Here is a 23,504-nt window from a genome sequence, read left to right on the forward strand (position 1 = left end):
CAGTCCTGCACTGAGGTCAGTATAGTCACAGATAAAGCAGTCCTGCACTGAGGACAGGATAGTCATAGATAAAGCAGTCCTGCACTGAGGTCAGTATAGTCACAGATAAGGGGGGGGGGCTCCTCTGCACTGGGTTCGTGCAGTGAGCGGATGGACACAAGGCGCAATTCACAACCCAGTTGAGGATACAAAGTAGTTTTTTATTGTTTTTGGTTAGCAAAGACGGGGTTTCGGGGTACGCAGACCCCTTTATCAAGTTTAAAAAGAACAACACAAAATTTGATGATATAATATATCATATATATATATAATATATAAATACAAATAAAAATGAATATAAATATAAATGGACGAATCCATAAATATAAATGGACGAATCCATGTGTAAAAAATTTTTTTTATTTTTTTTTAGTAAAAACAAAGACGAAAAAGTTGTATATGCATAAATATAAGCTTGCGTATCGAGTGTGTAAAATGATAATAGGTAAATTAATAAATACATATATGCAAGCGGATGTGAATTTCTTCAAGTGTAAGCAGGTGTATGTATATGTGGTGATAGGTAGTTTGATTTGGTTGTTTGGTCTGAGTTTAGACCAGGGATGATAAATGCATAGAAAAAGAGTTTTGTTAAAAAAGGTATTTCTAAATAAGTATATGAATGTACCATGTAAGAGATACTGAAAAAGACACACACATGCCAACCAAGCACCGCACTCATACACATCACACACAGAATCACCCACATACATTTCAAAAGGCACCGTCCAAACAGCAACCCGGCATGTTTTTTCGAAAAACAAACACACACCACCATCACCAACCCACAACCAAACCCACCCACAATTCCCACACCAATAACTCATCCCACAGTCCCCACCCAACCCCACACCAAGAACCACCTTTAGCTGGATATCAGCCCAACCGAGATGTACACCATCCGATTTTTCCAATAACACCAACAAACCCTCACACACGCATGACCAAACCACACTCCTTCACCATTCATCCAGATACCCACTCTGGCACCCCCATCTTCTTCACCCCACCATCCATACCCCAACACAGCAATCACACTTCCATCTCACCGTTGGAACTCCCAGAGGGATGTCCACTAAACCTGCCCCCCCACTTCATTTGGTCCCACCAAACCTTCACCAGCTAAAAACAGATTAGACTCCTCTGCCTATGAAGACTCGCTACTCACAGTTCATTATGACAGCAATCCGGATAACCCTCCTATATCCCCCTATCACACCAACATCGCATCAGTTAATTTTTTACCGCTTCTGGGGACCCTGACCCCGCAAACAACTTATGTCCTCAAACATCCATCAGGGAACACATCTACAATAACAGATTTCTTCAAAGTAAAAACAGCACAAACCCAAAAAGGGACCAAAAGAAAAAATGCAGACGAGGACGGAGAGGAGGAACCATCAGACGTCACACCGAACCAAAGAAAACCCCCCAGAGCAAACACAGTACGAAACGGAACAAAACTGTACAACTGTGAAAATCTTTAATCTCTCTGGATTTGACCTCACACCAGCACAGATCACCTTACTCAAAAGAGAGTTATCCTTCTGCCCAACAGAGAAGTTCAACGAATTCGAACTATTCGTTGATCTTAACGCATTTATTCGCAAAATCACATTACAGCGTCATTTCGCTATTCGAGCCGAACAACCCACAGCGAAGAAAGAAGACCCCCCACAGGACCCAGGCTTGGATATCACTCTGCACACTGAACTCAAACCAAAGTCAACTTTCAATCCCATTTACCATAGAGGCAACCATATAAATACATTTTTTTCCCTCGTTTCCAAAGACGTCAGAACCATCAACAAAAACACCAGCACCAAACCAAACCTCACTAAGAAAGAAAAAGACGCTCTGAAAGAACTAAGCACTAACGACAACATCATAATAGTGCGGACAAAGGAGGCTGGATTGTACTGCAAAAGAAATCTGACTATATCAAAGAAGCACACAGGATCCTGGAAGACACTTCCTATTACAAGCCCCTCACTTATAACCCTCTCACCGAGGAGATAAAGGAACTCGGAATACTATTAAAACAAGCTGAAGACAACCATGTACTAATCAAAAAAGAAAGATAATTCATCACCATTGATCATCCAACTACAGCAACATTTTATGACTTGCCAAAAGTCCACAAAAACATCAAAAACCCGCCAGGAAGACCCATCATATCAGGGATCAACTCCTTGACTAGTAACCTCTCACACTACGTCGACCTTTTTTTACAGAAACATGTCACTAATCTCCGATCTCACCTCAGAGATTCCGCCCAACTTATTTCCTTACTAAAGGATATCAAATGGAACACCTCGTACCGCTGGATGACACTAGACGTAGCATCCCTATACTCAAACATTCCACACGAAGCAGGTATCACTACATCTCAATATTACTTAGATACGGATAACCAACTCTCTTCGGAACATAAGACATTTATCACAGACGCCATCCGTTTCATCCTAACCCACAATGTGTTCAACTTCGAAAACTGTCTGTAACAAACAGCAGAAGGGGACCGCTATGGGGACGCATTTCGCGCCGAGTTACGCTAACCTCTACATGGGACGTTTTGAAGAGCAACTAATCTACAATAATCACAACTGGAATGACATGATCATTAGAGTTGAGCGAACACCTGGATGTTCGGGTTCGAGAAGTTCGGCCGAACATCCCGGAAATGTTCGGGTTCGGGATCCGAACCCGATCCGAACTTCGTCCCGAACCCGAACCCCATTGAAGTCAATGGGGACCCGAACTTTTCGGCACTAAAACGGCTGTAAAACAGCCCAGGAAAGGGCTAGAGGGCTGCAAAAGGCAGCAACATGTAGGTAAATCCCCTGCAAACAAATGTGGATAGGGAAATTAATTAAAATAAAAATTAAATAAATAAAAATTAACCAAAATCAATTGGAGAGAGGTTCCATAGCAGAGAATCTGGCTTCCCGTCACCCACCACTGGAACAGTCCATTCTCAGATATTTAGGCCCCGGCACCCAGGCAGAGGAGAGAGGTCCCGTAACAGAGAATCTGTCTTCATGTCAGCAGAGAATTAGTCTGCATGTCATAGCAGAGAATGAGGCTTCACGTCAGCCACCACTGCAACAGTCCATTGGCATATATTTAGGCCTAGCACACAGGCAGAGGAGAGAGGTCCCGTAACAGAGAATCTGGCTTCATGTCAGCAGAGAATCAGTCTGCATGTCATAGCAGAGAATCAGGCTTCACGTCAGCCACCACTGCAACAGTCCATTGGCATATATTTAGGCCCAGCACACACACAGGCAGAGGAGAGAGGTCCCGTAACAGAGAATCTGTCTTCATGTCAGCAGAGAATTAGTCTGCATGTCATAGCAGAGAATGAGGCTTCACGTCACCCACCACTGCAACAGTCCATTGGCATATATTTAGGCCTAGCACACAGGCAGAGCAGAGAGGTCCCGTAACAGACAATCTGGCTTCATGACAGCAGAGAATCAGTCTGCATGTCATAGCAGAGAATGAGGCTTCACGTCACCCACCACTGCAACAGTCCATTGGCATATATTTAGGCCTAGCACACAGGCAGAGGAGAGAGGTCCCGTAACAGAGAATCTGTCTTCATGTCAGCAGAGAATCAGTCTGCATGTCATAGCAGAGAATGAGGCTTCACGTCAGCCACCACTGCAACAGTCCATTGGCATATATTTAGGCCCAGCACCCAGGCAGAGGAGGGAGGTCCCGTAACAGAGAATCTGTCTTCATGTCAGCAGAGAATTAGTCTGCATGTCATAGCAGAGAATGAGGCTTCACGTCAGCCACCACTGCAACAGTCCATTGGCATATATTTAGGCCCAGCACACACACAGGCAGAGGAGAGAGGTCCCGTAACAGAGAATCTGGCTTCATGTCAGCAGAGAATCAGTCTGCATGTCATAGCAGAGAATGAGGCTTCACGTCAGCCACCACTGCAACAGTCCATTGGCATATATTTAGGCCCAGCACACACACAGGCAGAGGAGAGAGGTCCCGTAACAGAGAATCTGGCTTCATGTCAGCAGAGAATCAGTCTGCATGTCATAGCAGAGAATGAGGCTTCACGTCAGCCACCACTGCAACAGTCCATTGGCATATATTTAGGCCCAGCACCCAGGCAGAGGAGGGAGGTCCCGTAACAGAGAATCTGTCTTCATGTCAGCAGAGAATTAGTCTGCATGTCATAGCAGAGAATGAGGCTTCACGTCAGCCACCACTGCAACAGTCCATTGGCATATATTTAGGCCCAGCACACACACAGGCAGAGGAGAGAGGTCCCGTAACAGAGAATCTGGCTTCATGTCAGCAGAGAATCAGTCTGCATGTCATAGCAGAGAATGAGGCTTCACGTCAGCCACCACTGCAACAGTCCATTGGCATATATTTAGGCCCAGCACACACACAGGCAGAGGAGAGAGGTCCCGTAACAGAGAATCTGTCTTCATGTCAGCAGAGAATTAGTCTGCATGTCATAGCAGAGAATGAGGCTTCACGTCACCCACCACTGCAACAGTCCATTGGCATATATTTAGGCCTAGCACACAGGCAGAGCAGAGAGGTCCCGTAACAGACAATCTGGCTTCATGACAGCAGAGAATCAGTCTGCATGTCATAGCAGAGAATGAGGCTTCACGTCACCCACCACTGCAACAGTCCATTGGCATATATTTAGGCCTAGCACACAGGCAGAGCAGAGAGGTCCCGTAACAGACAATCTGGCTTCATGTCAGCAGAGAATCAGTCTGCATGTCATAGCAGAGAATGAGGCTTCACGTCACCCACCACTGCAACAGTCCATTGGCATATATTTAGGCCTAGCACACAGGCAGAGCAGAGAGGTCCCGTAACAGACAATCTGGCTTCATGACAGCAGAGAATCAGTCTGCATGTCATAGCAGAGAATGAGGCTTCACGTCACCCACCACTGCAACAGTCCATTGGCATATATTTAGGCCTAGCACACAGGCAGAGCAGAGAGGTCCCGTAACAGACAATCTGGCTTCATGACAGCAGAGAATCAGTCTGCATGTCATAGCAGAGAATGAGGCTTCACGTCACCCACCACTGCAACAGTCCATTGGCATATATTTAGGCCTAGCACACAGGCAGAGGAGAGAGGTCCCGTAACAGAGAATCTGTCTTCATGTCAGCAGAGAATCAGTCTGCATGTCATAGCAGAGAATGAGGCTTCACGTCAGCCACCACTGCAACAGTCCATTGGCATATATTTAGGCCCAGCACCCAGGCAGAGGAGGGAGGTCCCGTAACAGAGAATCTGTCTTCATGTCAGCAGAGAATTAGTCTGCATGTCATAGCAGAGAATGAGGCTTCACGTCAGCCACCACTGCAACAGTCCATTGGCATATATTTAGGCCCAGCACACACACAGGCAGAGGAGAGAGGTCCCGTAACAGAGAATCTGGCTTCATGTCAGCAGAGAATCAGTCTGCATGTCATAGCAGAGAATGAGGCTTCACGTCAGCCACCACTGCAACAGTCCATTGGCATATATTTAGGCCCAGCACACACACAGGCAGAGGAGAGAGGTCCCGTAACAGAGAATCTGGCTTCATGTCAGCAGAGAATCAGTCTGCATGTCATAGCAGAGAATGAGGCTTCACGTCAGCCACCACTGCAACAGTCCATTGGCATATATTTAGGCCCAGCACCCAGGCAGAGGAGGGAGGTCCCGTAACAGAGAATCTGTCTTCATGTCAGCAGAGAATTAGTCTGCATGTCATAGCAGAGAATGAGGCTTCACGTCAGCCACCACTGCAACAGTCCATTGGCATATATTTAGGCCCAGCACACACACAGGCAGAGGAGAGAGGTCCCGTAACAGAGAATCTGGCTTCATGTCAGCAGAGAATCAGTCTGCATGTCATAGCAGAGAATGAGGCTTCACGTCAGCCACCACTGCAACAGTCCATTGGCATATATTTAGGCCCAGCACACACACAGGCAGAGGAGAGAGGTCCCGTAACAGAGAATCTGTCTTCATGTCAGCAGAGAATTAGTCTGCATGTCATAGCAGAGAATGAGGCTTCACGTCACCCACCACTGCAACAGTCCATTGGCATATATTTAGGCCTAGCACACAGGCAGAGCAGAGAGGTCCCGTAACAGACAATCTGGCTTCATGACAGCAGAGAATCAGTCTGCATGTCATAGCAGAGAATGAGGCTTCACGTCACCCACCACTGCAACAGTCCATTGGCATATATTTAGGCCTAGCACACAGGCAGAGCAGAGAGGTCCCGTAACAGACAATCTGGCTTCATGTCAGCAGAGAATCAGTCTGCATGTCATAGCAGAGAATGAGGCTTCACGTCACCCACCACTGCAACAGTCCATTGGCATATATTTAGGCCTAGCACACAGGCAGAGCAGAGAGGTCCCGTAACAGACAATCTGGCTTCATGACAGCAGAGAATCAGTCTGCATGTCATAGCAGAGAATGAGGCTTCACGTCACCCACCACTGCAACAGTCCATTGGCATATATTTAGGCCTAGCACACAGGCAGAGCAGAGAGGTCCCGTAACAGACAATCTGGCTTCATGTCAGCAGAGAATCAGTCTGCATGTCATAGCAGAGAATGAGGCTTCACGTCACCCACCACTGCAACAGTCCATTGGCATATATTTAGGCCTAGCACACAGGCAGAGCAGAGAGGTCCCGTAACAGACGATCTGGCTTCATGTCAGCAGAGAATCAGTCTGCATGTCATAGCAGAGAATGAGGCTTCACGTCAGCCACCACTGCAACAGTCCATTGTCATAAATTTAGGCCCAGCACCCAGGCAGAGGAGAGAGGTCCCGTAACAGACAATCTGGCTTCATGTCAGCAGAGAATTAGTCTGCATGTCATAGCAGAGAATCAGGCTTCATGTCAGCCACCACTGCAACAGTCCATTGGCATATATTTAGGCCTAGCACACAGGCAGAGGAGAGGTTCATTCAACTTTGGGTAGCATCGCAATATAATGGTAAAATGAAAATAAAAATAGGATTGAATGAGGAAGTGCCCTGGAGTCCAATAATATATGGTTATGGGGAGGTAGTTAATGTCTAATCTGGACAAGGGACGGACAGGTCCTGTGGGATCCATGCCTGGTTCATTTTTATGAACGTCAGCTTGTCCACATTGGCTGTAGACAGGCGGCTGCGTTTGTCTGTAATGACGCCCCCTGCCGTGCTGAATACACGTTCAGACAAAACGCTGGCTGCCGGGCAGGCCAGCACCTCCAAGGCATAAAAGGCTAGCTCTGGCCACGTGGACAATTTAGAGACCCAGAAGTTGAATGGGGCCGAACCATCAGTCAGTACGTGGAGGGGTGTGCACACGTACTGTTCCACCATGTTAGTGAAATGTTGCCTCCTGCTAACACGTTGCGTATCAGGTGGTGGTGCAGTTAGCTGTGGCGTGTTGACAAAAGTTTTCCACATCTCTGCCATGCTAACCCTGCCCTCAGAGGAGCTGGCCGTGACACAGCTGCCTTGGCGACCTCTTGCTCCTCCTCTGCCTTGGCCTTGGGCTTCCACTTGTTCCCCTGTGACATTTGGGAATGCTCTCAGTAGCGCGTCTACCAACGTGCGCTTGTACTCGCGCATCTTCCTATCACGCTCCAGTGCAGGAAGTAAGGTGGGCACATTGTCTTTGTAGCGTGGATCCAGCAGGGTGGCAACCCAGTAGTCCGCACAGGTTAAAATGTGGGCAACTCTGCTGTCGTTGCGCAGGCACTGCAGCATGTAGTCGCTCATGTGTGCCAGGCTGCCCAGGGGTAAGGACAAGCTGTCCTCTGTGGGAGGCGTATCGTCATCGTCCTGCCTTTCCCCCCAGCCACGCACCAGTGATGGACCCGAGCTGCGTTGGGTGCCACCCCGCTGTGACCATGCTTCATCCTCATCCTCCTCCACCTCCTCCTCATCCTCGTCCTCCTCGTCCTCCAGTAGTGGGCCCTGGCTGGCCACATTTGTACCTGGCCTCTGCTGTTGCAAAAAACCTCCCTCTGAGTCACTTCGAAGAGACTGGCCTGAAAGTGCTAAAAATGACCCCTCTTCCTCATCCTCCTCCTCCTCCTCCTGGGCCACCTCCTGTTCCATCATCGCCCTAAGTGTTTTCTCAAGGAGACATAGAAGTGGTATTGTAACGCTGATAACGGTGTCATCGCCACTGGCCATGTTGGTGGAGTACTCGAAACAGCGCAACAGGGCACACAGGTCTCGCATGGAGGCCCAGTCATTGGTGGTGAAGTGGTGCTGTTCTGTAGTGCGACTGACCCGTGCGTGCTGCAGCTGAAACTCCACTATGGCCTGCTGCTGCTCGCACAGTCTGTCCAGCATGTGCAAGGTGGAGTTCCACCTGGTGGGCACGTCGCATATGAGGCGGTGAGCGGGAAGGCCGAAGTTACGCTGTAGCGCAGACAGGCGAGCAGCGGCAGGATGTGAACGCCGGAAGCGCGAACAGACGGCCCGCACTTTATGCAGCAGCTCTGACATGTCGGGGTAGTTGTGAATGAACTTCTGCACCACCAAATTCAGCACATGCGCCAAGCAAGGGATGTGCGTCAAATTGGCTAGTCCCAGAGCTGCAACGAGATTTCGCCCATTATCACACACCACCAGGCCGGGCTTGAGGCTCACCGGCAGCAACCACTCGTCGGTCTGTTGTTCAATACCCCGCCACAACTCCTGTGCGGTGTGGGGCCTGTCCCCCAAACATATGAGTTTCAGAATGGCCTGCTGACGTTTACCCCGGGCTGTGCTGAAGTTGGTGGTGAAGGTGTGTGGCTGACTGGATGAGCAGGTGGAAGAAGAGGAGGAGGAAGCCGAGAAGGAGGAGGTGGCAACAGGAGGCAAAGAATGTTGCCCTGCGATCCTTGGCGGCGGCAGGACGTGCGCCAAACAGCTCTCCGCCTGGGGCCCAGCTGCCACTACATTTACCCAGTGTGCAGTTAGGGAGATATAGCGTCCCTGGCCGTGCTTACTGGTCCACGTATCTGTGGTTAGGTGGACCTTGCTACAGATGGCGTTGCGCAGTGCACACTTGATTTTATCGGATACTTGGTTGTGCAGGGAAGGCACGGCTCTCTTGGAGAAGTAGTGCCGGCTGGGAACAACATACTGTGGGACAGCAAGCGACATGAGCTGTTTGAAGCTGTCTGTGTCCACCAGCCTAAATGACAGCATTTCATAGGCCAGTAGTTTAGAAATGCTGGCATTCAGGGCCAGGGATCGAGGGTGGCTAGGTGGGAATTTACGCTTTCTATCAAATGTTTGTGAGATGGAGAGCTGAACGCTGGCGTGTGACATGGTTGAGACGCTTGGTGACGGAGGTGGTGGTGGTGGTGTTGGTGGTACATCCCCTGTTTGCTGGGCGGCAGGTGCCAACGTTCCTCCAGAGGCGGAGGAAGAGGCCGAGGCGGCAGCAGCAGAATAGGCCGAGGCGGCAGCAGCAGAAGAGGTAGCAGGGGGAGCCTGAGTGACTTCCTTGGTTTTAAGGTGTTTACTCCACTGCAGTTCATGCTTTGCATGCAGGTGCCTGGTCATGCAGGTTGTGCTCAGGTTCAGAACGTTAATGCCTCGCTTCAGGCTCTGATGGCACAGCGTGCAAACCACTCGGGTCTTGTCGTCAGCACATTGTTTGAAGAAGTGCCATGCCAGGGAACTCCTTGAAGCTGCCTTTGGGGTGCTCGGTCCCAGATGGCGGCGGTCAGTAGCAGGCGGAGTCTCTTGGCGGCGGGTGTTCTGCTTTTGCCCACTGCTCCCTCTTTTGCTACGCTGTTGGCTCGGTCTCACCACTGCCTCTTCCTCCGAACTGTGAAAGTCAGTGGCACGACCTTCATTCCATGTGGGGTCTAGGACCTCATCGTCCCCTGCATCGTCTTCCACCCAGTCTTGATCCCTGACCTCCTGTTCAGTCTGCACACTGCAGAAAGACGCAGCAGTTGGCACCTGTGTTTCGTCATCATCAGAGACATGCTGAGGTGGTATTCCCATGTCCTCATCATCAGGAAACATAAGTGGTTGTGCGTCAGTGCATTCTATGTCTTTCACCGCTGGGGAAGGGCTAGGTGGATGCCCTTGGGAAACCCTGCCAGCGGAGTCTTCAAACAGCATAAGAGACTGCTGCATAACTTGAGGCTGAGACAGTTTCCCTGGTATGCATGGGGGTGATGTGACAGACTGATGGGGTTGGTTTTCAGGCGCCATCTGTGCGCTTTCTGCAGAAGACTGGGTGGGAGATAATGTGAACGTGCTGGATCCACTGTCGGCCACCCAATTGACTAATGCCTGTACCTGCTCAGGCCTTACCATCCTTAGAACGGCATTGGGCCCCACCATATATCGCTGTAAATTCTGGCGGCTACTGGGACCTGAGGTAGTTGGTACACTAGGACGTGTGGATGTGGCAGAACGGCCACGTCCTCTCCCAGCACCAGAGGGTCCACTAACACCACCACGACCATGTCCACGTCCGCGTCCCTTACTAGATGTTTTTCTCATTGTTATGGTTCACCACAACAACAAATATATTATTTGGCCCAATGTATTGTATTCAAATTCAGCGGGATATAAATTTGAGGCCTAGTATTTAGGCGCTGGGTGACCGGTATGGATTTAGTGACAGAATTAGACTTGGAAATGCACAGAAGCGTGTGTGTGAAGTTATTCTGAATGACCCTATGTGCACCTTGAATATTATATACCCTTTTGGGATAGATTTCAAATAGCTCTGATATAGCAGGAACCACTAAATTATGAAATTGCTAAATTGGGAATTGTACTTCAACCCAGAACAAAAAATGTGCTTTGACGGGCACTAAATAACTTTCCCAGCTACAACAGTACAGCGGTAACGAGAGATTTAGAGGGATTTAAATTTGAGGCCTAGTATTTAGGCGCTGGGTGACAGGTATGGGTTTAGTGACAGAATTAGACTTGGAAATACACAGTAGCGGGTGTGTGTGAAGTTATTCTGAATGACCCAATGTGCACCTTCAATATTATATACCCTTTTTGGGATAGATTTCAAATAGCTCTGATATAGCAGGAACCACTAAATTATGAAATTGCTAAATTGGGAATTGTACTTCAACCCAGAACAAAAAATGTGCTTTGACGGACACTAAATATCTTGCCCAGCAACAACAGTACAGCGGTGGGTAACGAGAGATTTAGAGGGATTTAAATTTGAGGCCTAGTATTTAGGCGCTGGGTCACCGGTATGGATTTAGTGACAGAATTAGACTTGGAAATGCACAGAAGCGTGTGTGTGAAGTTATTCTGAATGACCCTATGTGCACCTTCAATATTATATACCCTTTTAGGGATAGATTTCAAATAGCTCTGATATAGCAGAAACCACTAAATTATGAAATTGCTAAATTGGGAATTGTACTTCAACCCAGAACAAAAAATGTGCTTTGACGGACACTAAATATCTTGCCCAGCAACAACAGTACAGCGGTGGGTAACGAGAGATTTAGAGGGATTTAAATTTGAGGCCTAGTATTTAGGCGCTGGGTGACAGGTATGGGTTTAGTGACAGAATTAGACTTGGAAATACACAGTAGCGGGTGTGTGTGAAGTTATTCTGAATGACCCAATGTGCACCTTCAATATTATATACCCTTTTTGGGATAGATTTCAAATAGCTCTGATATAGCAGGAAACCACTAAATTATGAAATTGCTAAATTGGGAATTGTACTTCAACCCAGAACAAAAAATGTGCTTTGACGGACACTAAATATCTTGCCCAGCAACAACAGTACAGCGGTGGGTAACGAGAGATTTAGAGGGATTTAAATTTGAGGCCTAGTATTTAGGCGCTGGGTCACCGGTATGGATTTAGTGACAGAATTAGACTTGGAAATGCACAGAAGCGTGTGTGTGAAGTTATTCTGAATGACCCTATGTGCACCTTCAATATTATATACCCTTTTAGGGATAGATTTCAAATAGCTCTGATATAGCAGAAACCACTAAATTATGAAATTGCTAAATTGGGAATTGTACTTCAACCCAGAACAAAAAATGTGCTTTGACGGACACTAAATATCTTGCCCAGCAACAACAGTACAGCGGTGGGTAACGAGAGATTTAGAGGGATTTAAATTTGAGGCCTAGTATTTAGGCGCTGGGTGCACCGGTATGGATTTAGTGACAGAATTAGACTTGGAAATACACAGTAGCGGGTGTGTGTGAAGTTATTCTGAATGACCCTATGTGCACCTTCAATATTATATACCCTTTTAGGGATAGATTTCAAATAGCTCTGATATAGCAGAAACCACTAAATTATGAAATTGCTAAATTGGGAATTGTACTTCAACCCAGAACAAAAAATGTGCTTTGACGGACACTAAATATCTTGCCCAGCAACAACAGTACAGCGGTGGGTAACGAGAGATTTAGAGGGATTTAAATTTGAGGCCTAGTATTTAGGCGCTGGGTCACCGGTATGGATTTAGTGACAGAATTAGACTTGGAAATGCACAGAAGCGTGTGTGTGAAGTTATTCTGAATGACCCTATGTGCACCTTCAATATTATATACCCTTTTAGGGATAGATTTCAAATAGCTCTGATATAGCAGAAACCACTAAATTATGAAATTGCTAAATTGGGAATTGTACTTCAACCCAGAACAAAAAATGTGCTTTGACGGACACTAAATATCTTGCCCAGCAACAACAGTACAGCGGTGGGTAACGAGAGATTTAGAGGGATTTAAATTTGAGGCCTAGTATTTAGGCGCTGGGTCACCGGTATGGATTTAGTGACAGAATTAGACTTGGAAATGCACAGAAGCGTGTGTGTGAAGTTATTCTGAATGACCCTATGTGCACCTTCAATATTATATACCCTTTTAGGGATAGATTTCAAATAGCTCTGATATAGCAGAAACCACTAAATTATGAAATTGCTAAATTGGGAATTGTACTTCAACCCAGAACAAAAAATGTGCTTTGACGGACACTAAATATCTTGCCCAGCAACAACAGTACAGCGGTGGGTAACGAGAGATTTAGAGGGATTTAAATTTGAGGCCTAGTATTTAGGCGCTGGGTGACAGGTATGGGTTTAGTGACAGAATTAGACTTGGAAATACACAGTAGCGGGTGTGTGTGAAGTTATTCTGAATGACCCTATGTGCACCTTCAATATTATATACCCTTTTAGGGATAGATTTCAAATAGCTCTGATATAGCAGAAACCACTAAATTATGAAATTGCTAAATTGGGAATTGTACTTCAACCCAGAACAAAAAATGTGCTTTGACGGACACTAAATATCTTGCCCAGCAACAACAGTACAGCGGTGGGTAACGAGAGATTTAGAGGGATTTAAATTTGAGGCCTAGTATTTAGGCGCTGGGTCACCGGTATGGATTTAGTGACAGAATTAGACTTGGAAATGCACAGTAAGCGGTGTGTGTGAAGTTATTCTGAATGACCCTATGTGCACCTTCAATATTATATACCCTTTTAGGGATAGATTTCAAATAGCTCTGATATAGCAGAAACCACTAAATTATGAAATTGCTAAATTGGGAATTGTACTTCAACCCAGAACAAAAAATGTGCTTTGACGGACACTAAATATCTTGCCCAGCAACAACAGTACAGCGGTGGGTAACGAGAGATTTAGAGGGATTTAAATTTGAGGCCTAGTATTTAGGCGCTGGGTCACCGGTATGGATTTAGTGACAGAATTAGACTTGGAAATGCACAGAAGCGTGTGTGTGAAGTTATTCTGAATGACCCTATGTGCACCTTCAATATTATATACCCTTTTAGGGATAGATTTCAAATAGCTCTGATATAGCAGAAACCACTAAATTATGAAATTGCTAAATTGGGAATTGTACTTCAACCCAGAACAAAAAATGTGCTTTGACGGACACTAAATATCTTGCCCAGCAACAACAGTACAGCGGTGGGTAACGAGAGATTTAGAGGGATTTAAATTTGAGGCCTAGTATTTAGGCGCTGGGTCACCGGTATGGATTTAGTGACAGAATTAGACTTGGAAATGCACAGAAGCGTGTGTGTGAAGTTATTCTGAATGACCCTATGTGCACCTTCAATATTATATACCCTTTTAGGGATAGATTTCAAATAGCTCTGATATAGCAGAAACCACTAAATTATGAAATTGCTAAATTGGGAATTGTACTTCAACCCAGAACAAAAAATGTGCTTTGACGGACACTAAATATCTTGCCCAGCAACAACAGTACAGCGGTGGGTAACGAGAGATTTAGAGGGATTTAAATTTGAGGCCTAGTATTTAGGCGCTGGGTGACAGGTATGGGTTTAGTGACAGAATTAGACTTGGAAATACACAGTAGCGGGTGTGTGTGAAGTTATTCTGAATGACCCAATGTGCACCTTCAATATTATATACCCTTTTTGGGATAGATTTCAAATAGCTCTGATATAGCAGGAACCACTAAATTATGAAATTGCTAAATTGGGAATTGTATTTCAACCCAGAACAAGAAATGTGCTTGAACGGACACTAAATAACTCGCCCAGCTACAGCACTAGGGACAGATTTAGCTGGATATAAATTTGAGGCCTAGTATTTAGGCGCTGGGTGACCGGTATGGATTTAGTGACAGAATTAGACTGGGATATGGCCAAAAAATGAACAGACTATTGCTGGTTAAATGCACTTGGTGTGACAGCTTCACCCTGATGTAGGCTTTAGCCAAAAAACAACCACACCATTGAGGGTTAAATGCACTTGGTGACAGGCGCAGCTTGCCCCTGATTTTGTATATGGCCAAAAAATGAACAGACTATTGCTGGTTAAATGCACTTGGTGTGACAGCTTCACCCTGATGTAGGCTTTAGCCAAAAAACAACCACACCATTGAGGGTTAAATGCACTTGGTGACAGGCGCAGCTTGCCCCTGATTTTGTATATGGCCAAAAAATGAACAGACTATTGCTGGTTAAATGCACTTGGTGTGACAGCTTCACCCTGATGTAGGCTTTAGCCAAAAAACAACCACACCATTGAGGGTTAAATGCACTTGGTGACAGGCGCAGCTTGCCCCTGATTTTGTATATGGCCAAAAAATGAACAGACTATTGCTGGTTAAATGCACTTGGTGTGACAGCTTCACCCTGATGTAGGCTTTAGCCAAAAAACAACCACACCATTGAGGGTTAAATGCACTTGGTCGCAGCTTGTGCTGGCGCACCACAAGACACAAAATGGCCGCCGATCACCCCAGAAAAATGAGACTGACAAACGGTCTGTGCAGCCTAAAAACAGTGAGCAATTGAGGATCAGCAGCTCAATGATCCACAGCTGCAGATCGATCAGTTAATCAAGTCCTTTGGAGGAGTTAATCTGCCTAATCTCGCCCTACTGTCGCAGCCGCAACCTCTCCCTACGCTAATCAGAGCAGAGTGACGGGCGGCGCTATGTGACTCCAGCTTAAATAGAGGCTGGGTCACATGGTGCTCTGGCCAATCACAGCCATGCCAATAGTAGGCATGGCTGTGATGGCCTCTTGGGGCAAGTAGTATGACGCTTGTTGATTGGCTGCTTTGCAGCCTTTCAAAAAGCGCCAAGAAAGCGTCACAAAAGCGCGAAGAAAGCGACGAACACCGAACCCGAACCCGGACTTTTACGAAAATGTCCGGGTTCGGGTCCGTGTCACGGACACCCCAAAATTCGGTACGAACCCGAACTATACAGTTCGAGTTCGCTCATCCCTAATGATCATCTTATACAAACGATACATCGACGACCTCATCATAATCTGGGGAGGAAGCAATAAAGAGGCAGAAGCATTTATTTCATACCTCAACACTAACACCTGGAACCTCACCTTCACAGCCAACATCTCAACCACTTCAATCGAATACCTGGATCTACTCCTATTCCCCTGCAATGAAAACATCCAAACTAAAACCTTCTTCAAAAAAGTAGACGGAAACAATTATCTAGACTTCAGGAGCGCGCACTACAGAAAATGGAAGTACAACATTCCATACAGCCAATTTAAACGCATACGGAGGAACTGTTCTACCAAAGAGGACTTCATTACCCAAAGTAAGATCCTACAGAATAGATTTATGAACAAAGGATACCCGAGTAAGATCGTTGAGAACGCTTTCTCCCGGGCAAACAACCTAAGTCAAGACGAATGCCTGATGATCAAAACCAAACCAAAAGAAACAGAAACTCCAAATCCATACAAAACATCACTGATCACCACCTACAACACTAATCACGAAACCTTAAGGAAGATCCTTTTTTTTTAAATTCTGTTTATTTGAAGCAGATTCGTCAAAAAGAAACAAGGCACGGGTCATGTACCCACATATCAATCATTACACACACTTTCCCCACATGGGTTCCAGAGAAAACCAGGGGGCACAAACAGTTACATGAGGAACATGAGTTTAGTATACATGAATCTGACTGCATTTTCCAATTTTTCTGAAAGAAGTAAAAGCAAATAAAAACCAGAAAGAAATAAAGAAAAGAAGGGAAAGAGGGGTGAGGGACAGAAATAGGGGGGAGGAGGGGGGGGGAGGCAGGACTATACTGCCAGGGGTCCCAGGGTATTACCCAGAGAAGCTTTAAGATACCACGAGGTATACTGAAAGGGCTTCACCAGTTCCCTAGTCTCTGGCGGACTAAAGTGCGCGGCAATAAAAGTACGCCATTTATTAAAGAATTTGGAAGCTGAACCTTCTTTGTGCCTAGACGCTTCAATCCTTTCAAATCCCAAAAGAACTTTCAATTCAGAGACCACATCAGGAATGTCTGGCATGGCATCTGTAAGCCATCTTTGGAGCAGGACTCTTTTGGCTACTAATAAGACTGAGTGCAACAAAATCGGGATCCGAGTTTGGTTCACCGGGCGGATATAGTGAAAGACCAGGGCCTGGGGTTCCATAGACAATTCCACCGACCAGTTCTTCTTAATATAATCTATCACAGCGGCCCAGAATTTGACTACCTCAGGACACGTCCAAATGCCATGCCAGAAATCCGTAGCCGCCAACTTACAATTGGGACAATGTGTGATACGATCCGGAAACTGGGGAGAGGCCGGAAAGTTAAAACCATAGATTGCCCGGTGCATCATCCTGAAAAAGGTTTCACGCCAAATCTCACCTATCACGCACTGGCGTACCTTACTCCAACCTTCCAGGATCTTAACCCCAATCTCATCATCCATGGTGATGTGTTCCCATTTCTTAAAAAGTGTGGAAGCCTTGACCTTCGTGAAATTTCCTGAAAAGGCCCTATACAGCCTAGAGAGAGAAACTGTTTGGGGGGAGAAACTGAGGACTTCATCGAAGGAATTTTTGGTCGCTTCCCTCGACAAATCACGCAATCTATGTGAACAGAAACCCACAATCTGCATTATTTGCAGGAAATGGGAATCCGGCAGAGCGTATTTTTCCTTCAATTCTTTTGGAGTCAGCCAGCATTTGTCCCCCAGATGCATCAGATGCTCCGCCCTAGTCAAACCCCTAGATATCCACAGCTCAGGAGGTCTAAAACTAGTTCCGGAAGGGAACTCCGGATGACCCCATAACGGCATCCATTTGGAGATTGCATGAGGCAAGTTAAATGTCTTCCTAACCGCCTTCCAGGTTGCTATCGTATCTCTCAATAAAAGCGAAGATTTAATATCCCCAGGCAATGCAGACAGGTTAGAGTGAAGGCACGACAGCAAGTTCCATGGAGCAACCAGGTTTTGTTCCACCTCCCTATTAGAGAAAAGATCCGTGTCGTGTACCCAATCGGACACGTGACGCATGAGACATGCTAGATTGTATCCCCGTATATTCGGGAATTTTACTCCTCCCTCTGGTTTCCATAGCATAAGCTTCGAAAGAGAGATACGAGGGCGCCTGCCAGACCACAAGAACTTGGTAAAAGCCTTATTTAGTGCATTGACATCTGTATGTTTCAGTAGGATCGGAAGCGTCTGGAGAGGGTAGAGCAGCTTAGAAAAACTCATCATCTTGATGAGCTGGCACCTCCCCAGCAGAGACAAGGGGAGTGAATGCCATCTCTCTAGTTCAGAAATTATTTTCGTTATGAGGGGAGGATAATTTAGCAAATACAGTGACCCCGGGAGCTTACCGATTTTGACCCCCAAGTACGTAACCTGTTTCTTATTAAGGAAGATCCTGATGAAGCACTGGCACATTTTAACTAATGATCCATACCTCAAACCCAATATATCACAGAGGCCACAAATCACATTCAGGAAAGCAAAGTCGCTAAAAAAACATCCTGCACCCAAGCAAACTGAAAAATAAAAAAACAGCCTCGATCAATACTATTAGTGGGACCCCTGCCCCTGTTGGCAGCTTCAGGTGCGGCCACACCCTATGTAAATGCTGTACCAACATTTCTAAAAAAAAACAGACCTTTAGGAGCAACACTACAGGCGAGGACTTCAAAATAAAGAATTTCATCAACTGTGCAACATCATATGTGATTTACTTATTGGAGTGTGAATGCGGTTTACAGTACGTTGGCAGGACAATCCAGGCCCTAAGGGAACGTATCAACAAACATAGATCCAACATCACCAAGGGATACCTAAAACATAGCGTCTCCAGACACTACCTGGCTACTCACAACCAGGACCCCTCCAAACTATCAATCACCCCTATAGAACACATTGAAGCCCATTGTCCGGACAGATACAGGACCCTCCAAAGACGTGAAATGTTTTGGATATTCAAGCTCCACACACTTGAACCCAATTGACTAAACGAGAGCATATAAAACCAGTGTTTTTAGTACTCGCGCTCATAAGTTCCACCCCGCCCCCTTTTTCTCCAGATCCACACTCTCCCACGCCTCCAGAACACACCAGGACACTCGGTCTGACCCCAGGATCCATCGTCCCGATGACACTCGGCCCCAGATCCAACATTCTTCCCAGCTGGACCCTCTATCCGGATTTCCAGTCCACCCTGCACACTGCCCCCCCCCCACACTAACCATATGGTCCGCGTCCCCTTCCTGCTGCCCCCCCCCCCTCCTTCCCACACCATCCATCCAATTTTCAGCCACCCCAGCACTTCCAGCCAATACCCCAATACACTCATCACACACTCCATCCACATCCTTACCTTTAAACCCCCCCTTTATGCTCCACACACCCCCACACTCCCCTCCACACCCTGCAGCACCAACCACAACCCCTAGCCATCCTCCATACACATGTCCCCATCCCACCACTCCAGTACCCCCCAAACCAAGTCAGTCGCCCTTCATCGGCCAGCTCACATCATCTATCCACCCAAGTCAGTCCCCCTTCATTGGCCAGCTCACACCATCCATCCACCCACTGCAAACACATCGCAACAGCAGTCACCGCTGCATCCGCCGCCCACTCAGCATCACCAGCCACGGGACCGCCCCTCCACCACGCCTCCCTTTTGCCGCCCAGTCATCCAAGCTCCAACCCCCATCCACCGACACACGAGCCGATCCCCCCTTCAGGACATAGACACACCCCAACATCGGCATCCACCAGCCCCACATACGGCAGGCCAGACACTCATTTCATAGTCCAGACAACCCGGCCGCGTCCCTAGCAACATGCCCCGCTCCGCCCACATCCTCCATGCCCGCCCCCACCATCGGCTTCTACGGACCTTAGCCACACCCCCTCCAGCCCGCTGCTGCACCGCAACACCTCCCCCCGCCCACCACCAACGCACACCCATGCACTCAGGTCCGGCTCCCCACCACGCCCCCCGCCCCCCACTCCGCCCACTGTGCTGAGTCCCGAATCAGGCCAAACACTCATCTCATAGTCCGGACAACCCGGCCGCATCCCTAGCAGCAAGCCCCGCTCCGCCCACATCCTCCATGCCCGCCCCACCATCGGCTTCATCGGACCTTAGCCACACCCCCTCCAACCCGCTGCTGCACCGCAACGCCTCCCCCCGCCCACCACTATACCACCAACACACACCAATGCACTCAGGTCCGGCTCCCCACCACGCCCCCCGCCCCCCCACTCCGCCCAAAGTGCTGAGTCCCGCCGCCCGCACCGGTACACTCAGCCTCCTCCTTCACCACCAGAGACAACCTCCGCCCGCATCGGCACACTCAGCCTCCTCTTCCACCACCAGAGACTACCGCCCACCCCCATTCTCTCAAGACCGGCTCCCCACCACGTCCGCCCCCTCTCCGCCCACTGTACAAAGTCCCGCCCCCCGCTCCGGCAAACTCAGTCTCTCCTTCCACCAGCAGAGATCACCGCCCACCCAGTGGTGGATCCAGAGCCTGGTCTCGGGAGGGGCACTTTCAGATTATTTTCTGTCCGCCGCCACAAAACAATGGTGCTTATAGAACAGACTCCACAGTGTAGGCTATATGTGTATAACAAACATATTTCACATAAAAACTTACAGTTACTTGGCCTTTGGGGACCTCGGACGCCACTTCCACACTTTGGTCGGGGTCTCGGCGGAGCTGATGTTGTGCTTTATCCTAATGAGAAAGATTTCATAATAAGGATTTGGAGAAGGGGCAGAGGGATAGCAGAGCAGGGAGAGGCTGGTGCTGCTACTAGGGGGTCATACCATGGGGGAGTAATAAAGCCCACCATAATGCCCCCCCCCCCAGTAGTAATAATTCTCCTTATAATGTGACAGTGCAAAAAATACCCCCTTGTAATGCCCCCAGTTGAGCTAATGTCCCCATAGTGCCCCCATAATGTGCCAGTATAAAATACCCCTATATAGTGCCCCTAGTAAATGACCCCATAGTGCTCCACACCCTCCTTCCTCCTAGTGCCCCCTATAATGTACCAGTATAAAATGCTCCAGTAGATGCCTTCAGTGTCCCCGATAATTTGCAAGTATAAAATACCCCTTCTTAGTGCCCCCCGTAGGTGACCCCATAGTACTCCTCTCCCCCCTTCCCCATAGTACCCACCATAATGTGTCCCAGTATAAAATTGTACTGTACAGAGAGCCCATATAAAATACCCCTTCTTTGTGGCCTCAGTAGATGCCCCTATAGTGCCCCCAATCATGTGCCAGTATTAACAGCCCCCCCCCCGTGCCAGTACTAATAGCCCCCTATGTCAGTAATAGCAGCCCCCAGTAATAACAGCCCCCTGTGCCAGTAATAACAGCCCTTCTGTGCCAGTAATAACAGCCCCCAGTAATAACAGCCCTTCTGTGCCAGTAATAACAGCCCCCAGTAATAAGAGCCCCTCTGTGTCAGTAATAACATCCCCCAGTAATAACAGCCCCTCTGTGCCAGTAATAACAGGCCCCCTTTTCCAGTAATAACAGCCCCCAGTAATAACAGCCCCCCTTTGCCAGTAATAACAGCCCCCAGGAGCCAGTAATAACAGCCCCCCTTTGCAAGTAATAACAGCCCCCCCTTTGCCAGTAATAACAGCCCCCGCCAGTAATAACAGCCCCCCCTTTGCCAGTAATAACAGCCCCCTTTGCCAGTAATAACAGCCCCCTTTGCCAGTAATAACAGCCCCCGCAAGTAATAACAGCCCCCGCCAGTAATAACAGCCCCCCCTTTGCCAGTAATAACAGCCCCCGCCAGTAATAACAACCCCCTTTGCCAGTAATAACAGCCCCCCTTTGCCAGTAATAACAGCCCCCTTTGCCAGTAATAACAGCCCCAGCCAGTAATAACAGCCCCCCCTTTGCCAGTAATAACAGCCCCTGCCAGTAATAACAGCCCCCTTTGCCAGTAATAACAGCCCCCCTTTGCCAGTAATAACAGCCCCCTTTGCCAGTAATAACAGCCCCCCCCTTTGCCAGTAATAACAGCCCCCGCCAGTAAAAGTATTGTATATAATAAAAAAATAAAAAAAACATACTTACCTCCATGTCAGCGATGCAGCCTCTTCTGGCCTGTGTCCCACGCTGTGTGGCTCAGGCTGCGCGATGACATCATCGCGCCGCCTGCGCCGGCCTCTGATAGGCTGCAGGCACTAGGCCGGCAGCCTATCAGAGGAAGGGAAAGGGACACGCCTCTCCCTCCCCTACCGCAGCACAGGCAGGCATCTGTATCGCTGTCCTGAGGACGGCGATACAGATGACTGGAGATGAGTGCTTCCACAATGGAAGCGCTCATCTCCCTGTGCCCAGCCGCCGCCGCCCGCCGCCAGCTCGGGGGGGGCAATTGCCCCGTTGCCCCCCCCCCCCTGGATCCGCCACTGCGCCCACCCCCACGACCACACACGCCCCGGCCACGCCCCCTCCCCCGCCCTCATAACCTCTGAATAGAGCGTGCTTCTGCACACCGCAGGCTACACGTGCAGAAGCGCTACCACAGGAGGACACTTATCGGCCGCATCGCTAAGGTAACCACTGCTATCCCCCACATCCCAGACAAACCATTACTGTTTATTGCTTATTTTCTATTGCCTATTACATTCTGCTGCAGGCCAGGATTCATGCCCAATACCTACTACTCATTCACGTCCCCCAGCAAATAACACCAACCTGAACCATCAAACCGACCATGAAGCCTAGTCCAACCAGTAGAATAACATTCTCTCATTAACCCTTAACGGTACAGAAACCTCTTGCTGATGCTGTCCCTCCCATCTCTATATACAACGCCACCCTAATGAACATTACTTCATCACCTATTACAGCAGTGCGGACCGCCATACACCCCCTAAAAAGGGATCTCCAACAAGAGTGACCTCCAATTAGCCTACGGTGACAAGGATACAGGTACTTATAATAAATCACCTATACACAGTATCTCTTACATGGTACATTCATATACTTATTTAGAAATACCTTTTTTAACAAAACTCTTTTTCTATGCATTTATCATCCCTGGTCTTAACTCATAAAATACCCCTATATAGTGCCCCTAGTAAATGACCCCATAGTGCTCCACACCCTCCTTCCTCCTAGTGCCCCCTATAATGTACCAGTATAAAATGCTCCAGTAGATGCCTTCAGTGTCCCCGATAATTTGCAAGTATAAAATACCCCTTCTTAGTGCCCCCCGTAGGTGACCCCATAGTACTCCTCTCCCCCCTTCCCCATAGTACCCACCATAATGTGTCCCAGTATAAAATTGTACTGTACAGAGAGCCCATATAAAATACCCCTTCTTTGTGGCCTCAGTAGATGCCCCTATAGTGCCCCCAATCATGTGCCAGTATTAACAGCCCCCCCCCCCGTGCCAGTACTAATAGCCCCCTATGTCAGTAATAGCAGCCCCCAGTAATAACAGCCCCCTGTGCCAGTAATAACAGCCCTTCTGTGCCAGTAATAACAGCCCCCAGTAATAACAGCCCTTCTGTGCCAGTAATAACAGCCCCCAGTAATAAGAGCCCCTCTGTGTCAGTAATAACATCCCCCAGTAATAACAGCCCCTCTGTGCCAGTAATAACAGGCCCCCTTTTCCAGTAATAACAGCCCCCAGTAATA

Source organism: Bufo gargarizans, chromosome 1, assembly GCF_014858855.1.
Source record: "Bufo gargarizans isolate SCDJY-AF-19 chromosome 1, ASM1485885v1, whole genome shotgun sequence".
NCBI lineage: Eukaryota > Metazoa > Chordata > Amphibia > Anura > Bufonidae > Bufo > Bufo gargarizans.